This window comes from Copadichromis virginalis, linkage group LG13, assembly GCF_057382275.1.
Source record: "Copadichromis virginalis isolate Kocher_CV1m ecotype Utaka linkage group LG13, C_Virginalis_male_GT1.1, whole genome shotgun sequence".
Classification (NCBI taxonomy): Eukaryota; Metazoa; Chordata; class Actinopteri; order Cichliformes; family Cichlidae; genus Copadichromis; species Copadichromis virginalis.
In genome coordinates, this window is record NC_140630.1 from 9,720,652 (window position 1) to 9,739,367 (window position 18,716).

Consider the following 18,716-nt stretch of genomic DNA (forward strand, 5'->3'; position numbering starts at 1 on the left):
TGATCCTTAAATGCTGCAGGTGATGAGGCTGATCTGAAACTCAGCTGCCAATGCTGAGCCTAGGAGATCAAGGCTCTTCTTCTTAGAAAGAAGAATGTGAAGTTTACAGGAAAAAACAAAGCTGACCAGTGCAATACAGTCAGGTTGTTTTTTTTTTTTTCCAAATTCAGCTGTCATACCATAAACAGAATAAAAAAATGCTTCAGTTTTTTGCTCATCACTGTGGAAAAGTGGAGTTAAATTGAGTGACAACTTTTTTAACCCCAACTCTGTTTTGTTTTGATTGAACCCTATATATAGTTTTAAGAGTTATTTTCTCTTGGAATCTCTGGTGTTAGCTGTCACATAGACTGCACAGTGTAGAGCTCTGAAAACCTGTTGGTATTTTAGAGAATATCTCTTCTCTACTTGGAGCAGCAACATGTCTCTGACCAGGAGTAGACACTCGACCCGTTTCTGGCTGATGACCATGGCCTCAGACTTGTAGGTTAAAATTCTCAATCCTGCCACTCTGCTGTGAACCCCTCCACTGTGTGCTGGAGGCCACCACTTGATGAAGCCATTAAATTTACATCATCTGCAAAAAGCAGAGACGAAATCCAAAGGCCACCAAAGTGGAAGCCTTCCACCATTTGGCTCTGCCTAAAAGATTTTGTCCATAAAAATTCTGAACAGAATCGGTGACAAAAGGCAGCCCTGCTGGAGTCCTACACCCACAAAAATGAGTCTGATTTATCAGACCAATGGGCACCAAGCTCCTGGAATACTTGTGCAGGGACCAAATGAGTTGTAGAAATGGGCCAGACATTCATACTCTCAAAGTACCTCGCAAAGGATACTCAGAAGGATGCATTTAATGCCTTCTCCAAGTCCACAAAACACACGTAGACTCTTTGGGCAAACTCCCAGGCACCCTGAAATATCCTTGAGAGAATAAAGAGCTGGTCAAGCATTCCAGACCCAGGATGGAATATGTTCCTCCTGCATCTGAGGTTCAACTAACGGATAAACTCCCCTCTCCAGGACTCAAGTGTAAAGCATCCCAAGGAGACTGAGGAGTGTGATCCTGAACTCCTCCCACACCAGAGTTTCTGCTCCAGCTGAGCCACATTCCAGACTTTCAGACTTTTATTTCTTTATCTTTGAACTCTGTACGTTAGCCACAAAGAGCAAAAGGGACACAGGGAAAACAGCAGGAGTACGAGGTAAGGGCACAGAATCATAAATCCAGTTTAGAGAGGGCTAATGATTAAGTGTAGACATCCAGAGACATCTGAGCATCAAGCTGTAAAGATCAAATCATATACCACTAATACACCAACGAGACTGCAGGAGACACAGCAACTCAAAAAACAATATGGCTTTATGCATCTATTTTCAGGATCAGTGGCGCTTTCTTCAGTTCCCATTCATGAATGCTGTCAATCTGCCTCTATTATTCTCTTTTATTTGCAATCTATTTCCTCTCCTCTGCTGTATCCACCCTTGGTAGACAAATAAACTATTAGTAATTTATTTTTTTGTGGATAAACCTTTTGTACGTGCAGGAATTCATCTTATTGATGTTTTCTTACTGCTTTGGTTCAACAAATCTCTCTTTACCTCACTCCCCACTTTCCCTCCAGGTCCTTCAGCTGACTTATGATTTTTATTTTGTTTTCTTACCTTCCTGCCTGAAAGATTTTTTCCACTCTCTCAGGTTCTCAGTGTTGTGTTATCAATAGACATTCGTTTAAAGTGTTTGATGTCAGTCAGTAATAGATTAAAACAAAGGTATATGCCTCAGAAAGCTATTGATCTTCAGTTTGCCTTCAGTGCAGGCAGATCTGCACAGCTCAGCACTCAAGTGCATGCCACATGTTTGCTGGGCTGTATATATGTGCATTAATTTATGAAAAGTAAAAAAGTACAAAACCTTTAAAAAAAAATTGGTTTGGCATGTTCAGCAAGAAATAAAAAAAAAAAAAAATTATATATATATATATATATATATATATATATATATATTTATTTATTTATTTCATCCTAAATCTATAAGGACAATGAGAACATTCATATGATTGGTCATCAAAGCAGGATAAATCCACATAGGATAAAGGAAATGATGGCTCTTGAGCAAGCACTGCACCAGAGCAGTCCCCAACTGCTTAGGTGGAGCTATTCAGTGGGTACCAGATTGGGCTGTGGTTGTGTGGTGTGAACCAGCAGCAGTATGATTGATGAAAATCAGTTCAGCGAACTAGAAGTGCCCTTTTTCAGAATACGGCAAAACCTTTTTTATAAAACCAGCCATTGTTCAGTTAACATAATGATGTTAAGTAGTAGTATCAAAATATACTGCTACTGTCAATAACAATGGTACGTCAAAAAAAATCTGTTTATAACACAAGTACAATAAATAAAATAAGCGTAACTAATATTAATTAATATTAAATTCAATGTAATAATAAAGACAAAAAACGATTTGAAATAGGGATATTTAATTTTTTCCCCAAACCCAATTTCAGTAATTGTGAAGTATTTTTACCATTACAATCCTCATTTGATCATGTCATGTCATCAGTGATGGGAATAACGGTGTTACAAGTAACGGCATTACTAACGGGGATGGCACTTTCTGCCCGACGATCACTTTTTGGCACAACACCTGGAGCTAGGGGAGCAAAACAGTCGCATGAGTGCTGCTGTCTGACTGAGGAAGAATAAAGTAGTGGTAGGCCAATCACATGACCACTTCAAGATGACAAAGCAACAAGGTGATATATACCAGTTTTTAAATTGTGTTAATAGGCCATGTAAAACCAGAGTCATGATAAACAATATATATGCGTGTTTTTCCTCAATAGTTTCATCACGTTTACTGTCTAAGGACAGCGCTAGCAAGCACTCTCTGCTTATGACCAAAAAAACCCAAAACAAAAACCAGAAATTTTAGGAGTGACAGCGAGACAGAGAGAACAGAAAGAAGAGAGAGAGAGTTTTCAGACGTGAGAGATTTGTGAGGTTTAGCGTGTTTGGAGTGTGTAGTTAATGTGTCATCTTGTGTAGTTAGTGTGCAGTGTTGTGGATAGTTTTGTGTTGTGTGTCAGAACAATGAGGCGACTGCTGTCTCCAGGCAGAGAACAGGAGTGATACACCTGCTGCTGTCAGACCTGCAGGTATCAGGCTGTGATGTTCTCCTTTATAATGGACAGAAATTTTTGGAGTGGCACAAATAATTTGTGTGGCATCTTATTGAATGCAGAACAGCTGATTGTTCTGTAAATAGTTTGAAATGGTTATTTAAAAAGCGGTAAAAGGTAAATGGCTGCAAATAACTTTGTTGTTTGCAAAACCTGTGCATATGATTTTAAAATTGACAATTTATATTTGAATTCAATTTATGAAATATGATTCATTAAACATGTTTGTGGTTGTTACAGTAAAAAATTGTCATGACCCTGTGCCTTCTCGGCTGACTCTGTACGGCTACAAGTGTTTTTGTTGTGCTGCATCTCTCTCTCTCCCCTGCACTGCGCTCTACCGGGGCGGAGTCATGACGGCTCCAGCCCCTGGCTCGGACACCTGCAAGCAATCATCTCACTCACCTCTTAAGGCGGCTGCTGAGAGTGCTTCCTCGCTGGATTATTGTGTAACACTAGTCAGTGTCATCATCTATCTGAGCCGTTTTTCGAGTTTCTGTCGTGCCACTACTCACCTGCCTTTCCTCTCTGTGCCAGGATTCTCGCCAGCCTGAGGACCGCCGTTGGTGAGCTAAAGCCGGAGTCCGAGCTACCTGAGCTTCAGGGGATTTTGTATATAGCCCTCTTCTTCCCGTGCCTGTGCTTCCCGGAGACCCTCTTCCTGTGCCCCCTCACCTGTATATATTCGCACCTGGTGTCTGTGTGTGTGTAAATAAATCACGAACTTAAGTGACGGTCTGCCTCCGAGTCCCTCCTGAGCCTGACAGAATAATCCAGCCACCGCTATGGACTCAGCAGGCCCAGCCTCGGCAGCGACAGCCCCTATGTCTCTGGAGGAGCTTCTGCACCGACACGAACAAATGCTGGTGAAGCTCAGCGGAGACGTGGCGTCTCTAACGCAGGCCTTCGCCCAACGGATTCCGCTGGCCGAGGACCAGCCTCCCGCGGGCCCTCCCCAGGTAACGCACGCTCCTGCCGTCACTACAACAGCCACAGCTACCCAGGCTGCTAGCGCGGTAGCATCAGTAGCCTCCGCGGTTTCGCTGGATAAGCTTTTGCCTTCACCTGAGGCTTTTTCTGGGGAGATGGGAAAATGTGCGGGATTTTTGTTGCAGTGTTCTATGCACTTTCAATTACTGCCCCATGTGTTTGTTTCTGACGGGGTTAAGATCGCTTACGTCACCCAGCTACTACGTGATCGAGCCCTGGCCTGGGCCCAGGCCCAGCTGCAGGCTTGCCCCGGAATGTCTTATGACGACTTCCTGTCGCGCTTCAAGTCGGTGTTTGATAAAGGCTCTAGTACAGAGGCAGCTGGCTATCGTTTGATTAATCTGAAGCAAGGTAGGCGAAGCATGGCTGACTTTTCTGTTGATTTCTGGACTCTAGCTGCACAGACCAAATGGGGACCTGAGGCCCTGAAGACCACTCTGTTAAATAATATCCGCGAAGAGCTCAAGGATGAGATAATGATGCGTGAGCTTCCTGCTTCTCTAAATGCTTTGATGTCCCTGTGTATTCAGGTGGATGATCGCCTGCGGGCGCGCCAGAGCTCACAAAGACAGCAGTTTCGCGAGCCCCTGGCTTTTCGGGAGCCCCAACCCGACGCACGGGAGGCTAGAGCTTTTGGAACTGAGGAGGAGGTACCCATGCAGCTGGGACGTTCTCGACTCACCCCTGCGGAGCGGCAACGCCGGTTTTCCGCGGGTGAGTGTCTGTATTGCGGTCGCAAGGGGCATTACATCTCTGCCTGCCCGGCGCTGGCAAAAGGAGGCGCCCGCCAGTAATTGAGAGGGTACTGGTGGGCGACCTGTCCAGCAACAAGCCTCTTCCCCGTCTCTTGCTGCCTGCTAAACTCACCCTCCGGTCGTTGTCCCATTCCCTCTCTGTGTTAATTGACTCTGGTGCAGAACAGAATTTCATTGATGCGTCGCTAGTCTCCAAGCTCAGCATTGGCACACGACCACTGCCTCATCCTCTCCGCGTGTCCGCCCTGTCTGGTCACCGGTTGCCTGACATAACGCACGTCACCCTACCTGTCACACTCACTCTCTCCGGTAACCACGTTGAGAACGTTTGTTTCTGTGTGTTTAAGGCTCCAGTAACCCCGCTCGTACTAGGTTATCCATGGCTTTCACAACACAACCCACACATCGACTGGAAGAAGGAACAAGTTATGGGGTGGGGTGTGGGCTGCCACATGACCTGCCTTCGGGCCGCCACGCCATCTGCTCCCTCTCCACCCCCCGGGAAGCCTTCAAAGTCACCTGAGCTGTCTTCGGTTCCTTCCGTCTATCATGACCTCGCAGCAGTTTTTAGTAAGGATGAGGCGGGCTCGCTTCCACCACACCGGCCCTATGACTGTGCCATTGATCTTCTCCCTGGGGCGCCTCTCCCCTCTGGCCGCCTCTACAGCCTCACACAGCCCGAAAGGGAAACCATGGAGGGATACGTCAACGACTCTCTGGCTGCTGGGTTAATTCGCCCGTCATCCTCCCCCGTGGGGGCAGGTTTCTTCTTTGTTGCAAAGAAAGACAAGACGCTCCGGCCATGTATTGATTACCGCGGCCTCAACAAGATCACAGTAAAGAACAAGTACCCTCTTCCCCTCCTTAATTCTGCTTTCGAACTACTCCAGGGGGCCACGGTGTTCAGCAAACTGGACCTGCGAAACGCTTACCACCTGGTGAGGATCCGGGAGGGAGATGAGTGGAAGACCGCTTTCAACACTCATATCGGACACTATGAGTATCTCGTCATGCCCTTTGGCTTAACCAGTGCGCCCGCGGTCTTCCAGGCCCTTGTTAACGATGTTCTGAGGGATTTTATTAATCGATGTGCTTTTGTGTACCTTGATGATATTCTCATTTTCTCTAAGTCCCAGGCGGAGCACGAGAGTCACGTGAGGCAGGTCCTGCAGCGCCTCCTGGAGAACCGGTTGTTCGTGAAAGCGGAGAAATGTGAATTTCACGTTGACACTGTGGCCTTCCTTGGCTATATCATCTCTCAGGGGGATCTCAAACCTGACCCCGAGAAGGTCCGGGCCGTGGTGGACTGGCCTCAACCGCCGAACCGCCAGCAACTCCGACGGTTCCTAGGATTCGCCAACTTCCACCGACGCTTCATAAAGGACTACAGTAAGATCGCCTCACCTCTCACTGCGCTTACCTCTCCCAAAGTTCCTTTTCAGTGGGACCTCTCTGCTCAGGAGGCCTTTTCCCTACTAAAGGAGAAGTTCACTACCGCCCCCATCCTCCGTCAGCCCAACCTCAGGCAACCGTTCGTGGTGGAGGTGGATGCTTCGGACTCTGGAGTGGGAGCAGTTCTGTCTCAACGATTTGAAGGTACGCTCCATCCCTGTGCGTTCTTTTCTCGTCGTCTCTCACCCGCAGAACAGAACTACGGCATCGGTGATCGGGAGCTGCTAGCGGTCAAACTGGCCCTGGAGGAGTGGAGGCACTGGCTTGAGGGCGCGGAACACCCATTCATCGTGTGGACCGACCATAAGAACCTTGAGTACATCCGGTCCGCCAAACGCCTAAATTCACGACAAGCCAGGTGGGCCCTCTTCTTCACAAGATTCAATTTCACCATCACTTACAGACCAGGGTCGCGCAACGTGAAGCCCGATGCACTCTCCCGTCAGTTTTCCAGTACGGAAGGAGACTCCGATCCAGAACCGATTCTTCCAGCTACCTGTGTTATTGGAGCTGTCACATGGGAGATCGAAGCTCTCGTGCGCGAGGCCCAGGATACTGACCCCGACCCGGGGACGGGCCCCCCTGGTCGGTTGTTTGTCCCTGCTGCTGTCCGACCTCAGGTACTCCACTGGGGCCACACTGCCCGGTTCACCTGTCATCCAGGAGCCCGCCGCACCATCACCTTCCTGCAGCGGTTTTTCTGGTGGCCCACCTTGGACAAGGACGCCAGGGAGTACGTTATGGCGTGCACCACGTGTGCCCGGAACAAACGTCCCAACCGACCACCCGCCGGGCTTCTTCAACCACTCCCCACACCAGGACGGCCATGGTCTCACATAGCGCTGGACTTCGTTACGGGGCTCCCACCGTCCTCCGGTAACACCACCATCCTCACTATTGTTGACCGTTTTTCTAAGTCGGCTCATTTCATCGCCCTCCCCAAGCTCCCTACAGCCCTGGAGACCGCCCAGCTGCTCACCACCCACATCTTCCGGCTTCATGGCATTCCGATGGACATCGTTTCCGACCGGGGACCCCAATTTACCTCTCGGGTTTGGAAGGAGTTCTGCGTGCAGATCGGCGCCGCGGTCAGTCTCTCTTCGGGCTTCCACCCTCAGAGCAATGGACAGGCCGAGCGTACCAACCAAGAGCTCGAAGCGGCACTCCGCTGTGTCGTCTCTCTCAACCAGGCCACTTGGAGCGAGCAGCTCCCCTGGATTGAGTACGCCCACAACTGCCTGACCTCTTCAGCCACTGGACTGTCGCCGTTCGAAGCCTCATTGGGCTACCAACCACCCCTGTTCCCGGCCGTGGAGGGTGAGCATGCCGTCCCATCGGTACAACATCATTTCCGCAGGTGCCGCCGGGCCTGGCGGTCCACCCGAGCCGCTCTGCTGCGGACGGCGGAGCGCAATAAGGAGATCGCTGACCGCCACCGGATCCCTGCGCCTGCCTATACAGTTGGGCAACAGGTATGGCTCTCCTCACGCTTTGTTCCCCTTCGTGCAGAGTCGAAGAAACTTTCCCCGGCTTTCATCGGTCCGTTTGAGATTGAGGCCCTGGTCAATCCGGTATCCGTCCGTCTGAAGCTGCCTCGCAATATGCGTATCCATAATGTTTTCCATGTCTCCCAGGTCAAGCCCGTGCTCTCCAGCCCGTTGTGCCCTCCTTCCGGGCCCCCTCCGCCCGCCCGGCTCGTGGATGGGCAGGAAGTGTTTAACGTCACCCGCATTATGGACTCTCGGCGGCGGGGGCGGGGCGTCCAGTACCTGGTGGACTGGGAGGGCTACGGGCCAGAGGAACGTTCCTGGGTGCCCCGGTCAGCGGTTCTGGCTCCTGGTCTGCTCCGCGAGTTTCACCGGCGGCATCCGGGTAAGCCGGGTGGGTCGCCGAGGGGCTCCCGTTGAGGGGGGGGTACTGTCATGACCCTGTGCCTTCTCGGCTGACTCTGTACGGCTACAAGTGTTTTTGTTGTGCTGCATCTCTCTCTCTCCCCTGCACTGCGCTCTACCGGGGCGGAGTCATGACGGCTCCAGCCCCTGGCTCGGACACCTGCAAGCAATCATCTCACTCACCTCTTAAGGCGGCTGCTGAGAGTGCTTCCTCGCTGGATTATTGTGTAACACTAGTCAGTGTCATCATCTATCTGAGCCGTTTTTCGAGTTTCTGTCGTGCCACTACTCACCTGCCTTTCCTCTCTGTGCCAGGATTCTCGCCAGCCTGAGGACCGCCGTTGGTGAGCTAAAGCCGGAGTCCGAGCTACCTGAGCTTCAGGGGATTTTGTACATAGCCCTCTTCTTCCCGTGCCTGTGCTTCCCGGAGACCCTCTTCCTGTGCCCCCTCACCTGTATATATTCGCACCTGGTGTCTGTGTGTGTGTGTAAATAAATCACGAACTTAAGTGACGGTCTGCCTCCGAGTCCCTCCTGAGCCTGACAAAAATATACTCTACTCGGACTTTGTTTTTGTTTTTTTTTTCTGACTTTAGATTAATTGTGTTAATACAGTATGTCAAAATGAAAACATAACTAAATTCAGACACGTGAGGTTGTGCTAAAAAGGATGATACCAAACAAGGCAAATAAACAGTTTTAAAGGTGAAATGTAGAGGGGAAAATCAAAAGTAGTTAAAAATGGCCAATTAGACCCTGGACCTCAGAGGGTTAAACATTTTTTTTTTTAAAGTAATGTAATAGTTACAGATTCTAAAAGTAATTAATTACTTGAAAAATAACTCAGTTACTAACGCAGTTACTTTTTTGAAGAAGTAACTATAATTACTTTTTCAAAGTAACTTGCCCAACCCTGCATATCATTACAGCTGTAATGCAGAAGCGTTAACCTAAATTCACTGAATTCAACAAGAAAAATGTTTCAATTTAGCAGTGACTCGAGACTGCATTAGTGACATTAAGTCAATGACAGAATCAAAATTTATGTTAAATTATAAAGAATTCAACTGTGATGTGGCTTCTTTGAAGATAAGCTTTATCTTATACTTTTTCCTCCTCAGTATAAAATAATCACAGTACACCTTACAATTAGACTTTTTGAAGAACATCATACAACGTATATTGTTTTTTAACCGCTTGAAGTTTTTTCTGTTTGTTTCTGAAATTCTGTTGTTTCTGCAACAGAATTCAAGTTTTAAACCAGCTGTCTAACCTTCAAGTGACTACACTGGATCAGGACACCAGGTATATTATTTATGTCGGTATTTTAATTAAATACTTCTCGATATGAATTTGTCAGCTAGCCTTTCCTACAACTTTTGAACATTTTTACAGGAATTTCCGCTTGATTTGGCAAGGAGAACTGACAGTTATTTGTGAGTTACTTATGAAAGTTGTAATTTATACATTTTTTCTAACATTATAGCTTTGATTTTATCACAATTTTCCAATTTTAATGTTTTGCAGTAAATCATGCTAAACAGACATGGGGTTAGCAAGATGGAGAAGGCTCAAGGCTAACCCTACAAGAAAACAAAACAATAAGAGGATAATTAATTACAAAAGTGTATTTCAGATTTTGTCATAGATAAATAAAAACAACACAGGTATAGGTAAACAGTAATGGAGACAATAAGCATTCCTGTATAAGACAATGGGATCATAAATGTTAAATAACATGCAAAAATATTGGTAACAAGAATGAACAAAGAATATGAGGAAGGAAGAAGGTTGACAGCGAGGGAGCCTGAGTCTGCAGCAATTTCTCAAAAGAGAGCGAACAATACCCAACTGGCCAAAAGAAATCTGAACCACAGCTATGACTCTCACGGTGATCAAATTAAGCCAGTCTGGATTTGTACGGTGTTATTAGCTTAATGATCTTGCACTTCGCTGAACTTCCTGAGTTGCATTAAAAGCAGAAGCAAATGTTCTGTTTAAACAGATGGTTTGTATTTATTTCAAAGATCAGAGTTTATTTAGTGAGAATAACAGTTTTTTCCACATCATATTAAAACTCAGGTATTATATCAAACACATACATTTCTTCGTCTTATTTTCTGTAGCTTACATTTCAAATGAGCAAATGAGCAATGACTACATGCACAAAATATTTCCCTGGAAAAGAAAACGCAACAGTTTTAGGTAAAAGAATGGTCAACACTCTATAACTAATGAAAAAGATTAAATGTAGTTTGATGTATCTCATGAGACAATGATGCAATTAAAGTTGTCAGCATATTGCATCCTCAATATTACAACCAAGTCAGTTCAAGTCCTTGGAAAATGTTATTAAAGAAGTTTATGTTTACTGATGCATATGTTTCCATTCTACAGCATTGTCGTAGCCTATGAGCTCTTTATCTGTTTGATGAGTCAGCAACAGTCTGTGTCTTGGTTCCCCCACCCCACATACTGCTGCTCTTTGACTTTCCAGCCCTGTTGTCATTTTAGCTGATGGTTAAAATCTAGAGATTCCTAATGCTTTGACTGATAGTGGTATAAATAAACTCAAAATAACAAAAGAGATAAGCAATGTTTGGTAATGGCTGTAGCAACAAGACATCTAGAGACACCAAGACAACTTTCCAGAAGGATTATTTCCCCTACATGACACAATTTAAGCATTATTCTGTTTGGATTTTTTTCTTTGCTCTTTTCTTTGTGCCTTCTTCTGCACTCCCTTTTTTAAAGATTTATCTGTATGTGTAAATTTGAGCCCACAACAGCATAATAATGCTGCTTACTAAGCAATGAGCATGGATTCTGAGAAAGCTTAGAACTGTCCTCAGTAATCTATCATAATAATTACATCAAATGGTCAAATAAGCTTTCTATTTCCTTCAACATTTTAAAATGATAGGATGTTAAAATTATTTCCAAATCATTTTAAAATTTATGCTCTGACAGTTTCTTTACATCTCTGTTTCAAACCAATGGATAGTAGGGGTGATGGGTTATAGCCACAGTGCTCAAAAAATATTCCTGTGAACTTCCAAAGATCATGTACACAAAATATTTCCAGGAAAATATGACAGATGAGAGCTAAGGTGGAAGGGCACATATAAAACAAAATATTACACCGTTTATCTAAGATGTGGTAACATTTTGGTGCTGTATCAATGTCACTGCTATATCTTCAGGACTGTGGAACATTTCCAGCAGGACAAAGTCAGATATTAAACAGTGAGAAGATTACCCACAACATATTTTGGCTGAACTTAGACAATGTGCAATCAAGTACTGCGCTTGCAGCTTTTAACAACATCACTAAAGCTTCTGTCGATGAGATCTACAGGGAATAGTTCAGGGTGTATGAGTAATTAATGTCTGTATGCCAAGAAGTTGTTTTCATGTAATGCCAGATTTAGAAAGGCCAGCTCTCACTGTGAGATCAGTCGTTTCTAATATGGAGTTTCTGTTTCAATTTTCTCATATCAGCAGAACAGTTCAGTTTGTACCCAGCTGATAATAAAGTCAACAACCACACTTAAAGTAATCAAAGTGGGAGAGAGAGAGCTTGATGGGAATTTTCTAGCACAGCTATGACCTCAGATGTTTTTTCAACTTGGTTATTGTTGTTCTTGACGACTGCAGAACAGAAACTCATTTTGTTGCTGCAAACGTGTATAAATGGGATGTGTTCCCAGCCCTATCATGCCACCCAGAGACCCAGAGTGAGAAAGACCACATCTACGAGTGTTGACAATCTACACAATGGTGTCGTGCTGGCACGCCATCACATGATGAACATGTAATAAAGGTCCACTACTCTCAGATTTCTATGCTTTTCAAAACCCTAAAAATAGATGCAAAAACATTTGTTTTGTTTTTTTAAAAATCAACCTCTGTTACAATAAAAATATATCATAAATATGCTTGAAATAGGAGAAAACGGTGATGTGAAGAATACAAAGCCTTTACTGGGAATTTAATATCCTAGTTGCATTTGAATTCAGTAATTCAAAATGCTCCACTTGACTTGCCCTGCATTCGTTTATAAAGGTCATAATATTATAACATTCCTTTGATTTTACCTCCTGTCTAATGACTGCATTACTCATATGCGATCGTGGCTCAAGAGTTGGGCGTTCGTCTTGTAATCGGAAGGTTGCCGGTTCGAGCCTCAGCTCCGACAGTCTCGGTCATTCTGTCCTTGGGCAAGACATTTCACCCGTTGCCTACTGGTGCTGGTCAGAGGGCCAGTGTCCGGCAGCCTCGCCTCTGTCAGTGCGCCCCAGGGCGGCTGTGGCTACACTGTAGCATGCCATCACCAATGGGTGGATGATTGTGTATAGTGTTAAGCGCTTTGGGGTCCTTAGGACCAAGTAAAGCGCTATACAAATACAGTCCTTTTACCATGGTATATTCTTATCACTTTTTTTTTATGGTCTATTTGATTCACCTTTTATTGTTTATTTTATTAATTTTTTTATTTTCACTTGCTAGATACGGGACAGACTTGAATGAGGAAAAGAAAAGGGAGAAAGGAAGAGGGGTATATTCTTATCACTAATTTGAATTTTTTTAACATGAAGTTGAGTTTGATAGTAATTTATACGATCAGCAAATTAATCTGTGTGCTGTTTTATGATGTTTAATAAACAAAGAGAGACACTTCAACAGGTCGCAGGGCTGTATATGCCAGCCTGAGCTTTTCGTGCGAGCTGTATATTTTCTATTTCTGAATCTATCTCAATGTTCTGTGTGCGTGCGTGCGTGCGTCCCAGGAGGAGAGCCTGTTAGCTGACAGAGTTGCCCAGTTGTTGTCACTGTGCCTGAAGCTACCTCTGGGACAATCTGGCCTCTCTGAAAGATCCTCTGCTGGAGCAACATTAGAGCTAGCATGCAGGGGAAACCAAAGAGAAGATGATGCTTTAAGAACAGCCAGAGCTGCAACAGGGGAGAGCAATGAAATGGGTTAAAATCTCAGTTTGCAGTGTTTGTTGAAAAAGGGTGGAAGGAACAGAAATCCAACAATGACAAAGCAATCTCCATGGTCAAATATGTATTCAAACAATAAAGAAAACAACTGTGCATTATTGGATACTACTCGTGAAAAATGTTCCCAGTAGTGATGGTGCTATTCCCTTTAAGCTTATACTTGTTGAATAAAAAAGGCCACACTGGAAAAGCCATTTTGACAAGCAATGTAACCTGGCACATGACAACAATTGTCTACTCTGGCTCCTTGCAATATGTGATAAAAGGAATGTCATGTCCTGCTACAGTCAATATGACCAGGACCTCTGGGAAATAACCAACCTCATAAAAAGCCATCTGCTCATGAGTCCTGTCAGCAGCAGATTAATGAGATGTGGAAAAATAGCTCAATATTATTATCTCATTACAGACTACACTCAACTCAGTGAGAGGCTGCCTGAAACTGTCATTACCTGTAGGTGCCAGGATGGTTTTGGTGGTGACATTTTATGTCCCTAAAATACTTAAAACACATGATCTTAAGCTGTTTGACATATTTAGTGTAACACAGGCAATGAGTGATACCGATGCGATTTTGCAAGCCTGTCTTTTCTCAGCAAACACTGGGTAGAGTTAACTGTTGACTGAAATACATATAAAATTAAGTAAAGTGAATTATTACATGACCTCGGTCTCTTGAACAACCTAAATCTCTGCAGTAACAGCGACCATCAGTGACCTCTTGTATGTGGATGATATCAACCTTTGCAAATGAGTGAGACATCGACTCATTGATCCACTTCACCAGGATCAATCATGTGGAAGTCGTTCAGATTGGCTGAATGGTTGCAAAACAGTGGAAAGGTGACACAACTGAAGCGATGGAGTTACCCAATAGCGGTATAGTTCAGTCTGAGCTAACAAATACCTGGGTATCCCAAAGGCCAGCAGGAACCATGATGAAGATGTAAGGTCGGACACAGCCAAACACATTTAAAAGGTAAGACTCACCAGTAGAAATAAGATCACAGTATCAATACAAATGCCCTATCAGTCACCAGATACCACACTGGAATAATAAGCATGGGGAAGTTGTTCTTTTCATAAAACTGCATAAAGTCCTGTGAAAACTTTTGTACATGACTGTCAGGCCTATTGACATAAAATCCAGGATGAGGATGAGTTTTAACTACTCCACATTACAACATGAAGAACAATATACATTGATCAAAGTGTGCACTAAAATATTATTTTTGTGTCCTCTAAAATGTATGGTGACCTTTCTGAACTTATTGCAGGGTTGCAGTGATTTAATACTGCAGCAAATGCTTTTCTTTTGGCATCTGCTGCACTGTGAGAGTAGGTGGCTTTCTCATAGCTCGACCTCTGACCTTCCCTTCAGCTTCTTATCGCTTAGCTTAACCTCAATACCTCAGAAAGAAAGTGTCAGATTTCTTAAAACTAGCAGTATTTTTCTTTGTGTGATAGCTATACTATTGTCTTTGGCTCGCACTCTCATCCGTGTGTGTGTTTTGCAGTTCAGCAGCACATATTTGACCTTGTGGCCACATGTAGAGGGATCAGTGACAGCAAAGAGAGAAGGGGATAAAGGTGAAGCAAAGGCAGGGTGGGTGGCGTGCAGCAAGGATTTATATCGTGGGAGAAAACGAACAATGTGATATATAGAAGCAATATAGGTAGACAAGAGGGATTATTGAGACAATAATGAGGGAAGCTCATCATAAATTAGCTGTAGGACAAAGGGAAAACAAAGATAGATTGTAATTATTAAACGGTATTGCTATCACATTAAGACTCTGCTATAAGGAAATTTAAATTTTCTGCTGAGCTCGATGTTTTTGTTGTCATTTCCTGGAAAACGGCATGGTATATTAAATGAAACCCAAATTGAATGGAAGTGTGATGAAAGAAAAACAGGTTCAGAGAAGTGGAATGAAGGGAAGAGATTAAAATCTGCATCTGTCAGACAGATGAGACAAAGGATTTACTGTGGGAAATCACACACACACACCAATTCACTGAGTCATTGCATGCCCCCTCCCCCATCCTCACACATTTCCCCACGCCCCTCCCTGCACCAGCACCACACAACGCCAAAGGCTAGAGGTTTGAGCTGAATAACCCTGGCTTGTCACAGTTGCTGCTACTTGTAGGAGAGGAGCTGCTCACGGACACACACAAACACAGGCTACAGATTGCATGACAGTGTTGTTAACATGGTGTCAAACAGTGTGGGTGTACGTGTGTGTATGTGTGAAGCGTTCATGTTTTCTCATACCATGTCACAGTATAAAGAACAAACCATCCTGACACGAAACACTGATGATGATTACGTTAGAGTCCATAGTGACAGACACGTTTTTTCCTCATCCCCCTTCCACTTACTGCAGTTGATATTAAATTGTCATAAGAGAAAAGTTTGATCTCTAACAAATCCCCCAGAACGTCGCCACATCCACATCATTGCTCGTTCGAGCCACTGATGTTCCTTAGGTTAGAGCATTCAGTCATGCATTCACACTCCCTTTGTGAGCCTTGAGTGCGTGATATTCTCTGGCATGTACGAAATTTTCTCATCTAGTTTGAGCAGCTCTAGGACAAGCCTTGAGAGTGTCAGTGAGTGACAGCAAGCGAGAGTCAGGGAGGAGTTGGACCTGTGAGAACTGGGATTCAAATAACATGTTTTTGGTTTGATTCCTTTGTTCATCTGTGCCTGTGAGGGTTGAGTGAGTACTTACTCAAAATGTCTTTGTCAGATTCGGTAGTGATTGTGCCACAATATTTTTGCTTACGCAACTGTGATACAGGAGATGCTGCTGAGGATTTCTAAAATCTTGTGGTCTTAGATTAGCATAACATTTTCTCCATGAGCTTCAGTATCCCTCCTTTTTTGTGAAGACTACACAAAATGTTATTTTATCTGGATATTAGTAAATTAGAATAAGTAAAAACTACATTGAAGAGTAGGTTACATATTCCTGACCATGTGCACGTGCATTTCAAAAATGAAAATATTGCAAAAGTTTGTTTTTTTCCCCCAATTTGATTTGAAAAGAATAACTTTAATATATTCTATATTAATAACTTTAAGTAAAATATTTCAACCTTTTTTGTTGGCTTATAAAAATCCAAAATCCAGCACCTCAAATTATTACTATATTTAATTTCAAGGTTCTGAGTTAACTGAGTAAATTACTATTCATACAGTATAAACAATACCTCTCACAGTATCTCAGGTTACTTCAGTCATAATCATAGGAAAGACTGCCGACTTCCTAGTTGTCCCGATGATGATTGCCGACACAAAAGGAAAGTATGCCATAGAAGTTCATTACTAAAAGGATTGGCTGTTAAGAGTGCTAAACCAAAGCATGTTAATAGAAATTAATGGAAAGGTCAATTGGGAGAGTGAAATGAGACTCCTGTCAGTACATCACCAACCACCACACACAGACATGTTGAAGAAAGGGGCTACGGGCTACAGCTGTTGCATTCTTAATACCGAGCCACTCCTCAACCAGAGACAAACATCAGAAGCATCTTACTGGTGTCAAGGAGGAAAAGAACCAGACTGTTGCTCAGGAATCTGAAGAGAAAAAAACCCTTATTTTCTGTTGCCTGAGGGTGACTTTGCCTCTAAAAAGAACAGTGTGTACAGTCAGGGGTTAAAGTGGGATTAGCAGGTGGGGGAACCCTAAAATTGGTTGTAATGACTCATAGTGGGGAAAAGCTGCTGCTCTTTGTGGATGTACACAACTGAGTTCAACCAGATGTCAGTAGATGTTTCATAAGATGTGCTGGCTGTTTCCGTCCACGACACTGACAGTACACTGTTTATGCTGTCTTTTTTCTAGATGGTATAAAGTTGGAATGAGGGTGGAATTCAGTGAATGGATCTCAGCATCATCAGGTAAAATTCATATGAATCTCTGCTACACTCGATGTAAGCTTACTCTGACAATGAAACCGCAGCCGCTGTGCACCAGTCGCACACTGTTCTTTACTTTAAATCCATTACAGTACAGGAAACTAACCTGTTTATCCTGCAATGACGTGCGGACCATTTTCAGGCACCCTTTAAATAACACAGTCTACTTGAGTTTCATTTGCATGTTTCACAATGTGAAAAAAAACAACAGAATGTAACATGTACAAACCCAACATCTGATTTAAAAACATGTGGACTTACATGTAAACTTTAAACTTCCAGTTTTTCAAATCCCACTGAGCGTCCTAACCTCTAAATCTAACCTCTCTTCCTCCTCTTCTGTCCTCTTTTTTATGTTCCTCCATCTCTGAGTGAAGTTAGCTCTTTTTCTATTCTCTCTCAGTGAAATACAGACGCTGGACCACAAACAGTTTGTGTGTTTGCTGATGTTTGTTGAGCTGATAGCTGCATTTGAAATTACCTGCCACTTAAAAAAAGTTACTACCTTTATCTTCATTCCTAGATGTTGCTAGATGTAGTAAAGTATTGCAACCTGGTTCTGGTGTTCCTGGTCATTAATAAATGAGAATTTTTTTCTTCATGTGTTACTGTTTAGGCTTAAATCGGTTTGATGTTTGAAGGCTCGCAGTGATGAAATAATAACTCCTCCCAAATGCGTTAAAGCAAATGTAATGAGCCTGTTTTGAAAATGTAAGGAGTAGAAAGTACAGATATATATATTTTTTAAATGTAGGGAGTAAAAACAAAACATATTCAGAAAGTAAGAAGTACAGATACCTGAAAATTCTTCTTAAGTACAGTAAAAAAGTATTTGTAATTTGTTACTTAACAAAGTAACAAAGTATTTGTGTGCCTAATAAAGTATTTGTACTTCTTCCCACCTGATTACTTTTTTAAAATCTATTACTTCTCAGACTATTATCACTTTTTTGTGTGTAAATGCTTTCAGAATCTATTCTTTTTTAATACTTTTTCAAATCAGACACTAAACAACGATTTTATTGGCCATTAAAAGAACATTAAAGCCCTAAAAATGTCAAGCTATGCCTCTAAAGATCTATATGTACAGCATTTTGAACATGCATAGGTTATAACCAGACTTACCTTTTTAAGACTGCATGTGTTTACTGCTATTCCTTCACATTACCAGGACTACACAGGACATCAAAACAGTTTCACCTCATTCCTGTCAAGTACTTGCAGAGACAAACTTGTAGAACTTCCCCAGAATGTAAAATGTACACCACAAATCGGAATATATAATGTGATATCTGTTGTGGTAATATCAGCATCCGTACTCAGAGTGTGTAAGAAACTGCCACATCAAACTTATAGCAAATTAAACTTTTATACAGGCAGACAGTGAAAGCAGAAAAGGAACACTCTGCTGCTTCTTCCACTCAGACGTCTTCCAAACAGTGAAAATGAGTTCCAGTTGATGAAACTCTTACCCAGGAGGAATTTAATATCAAGAAACAAATATTTGATGGAG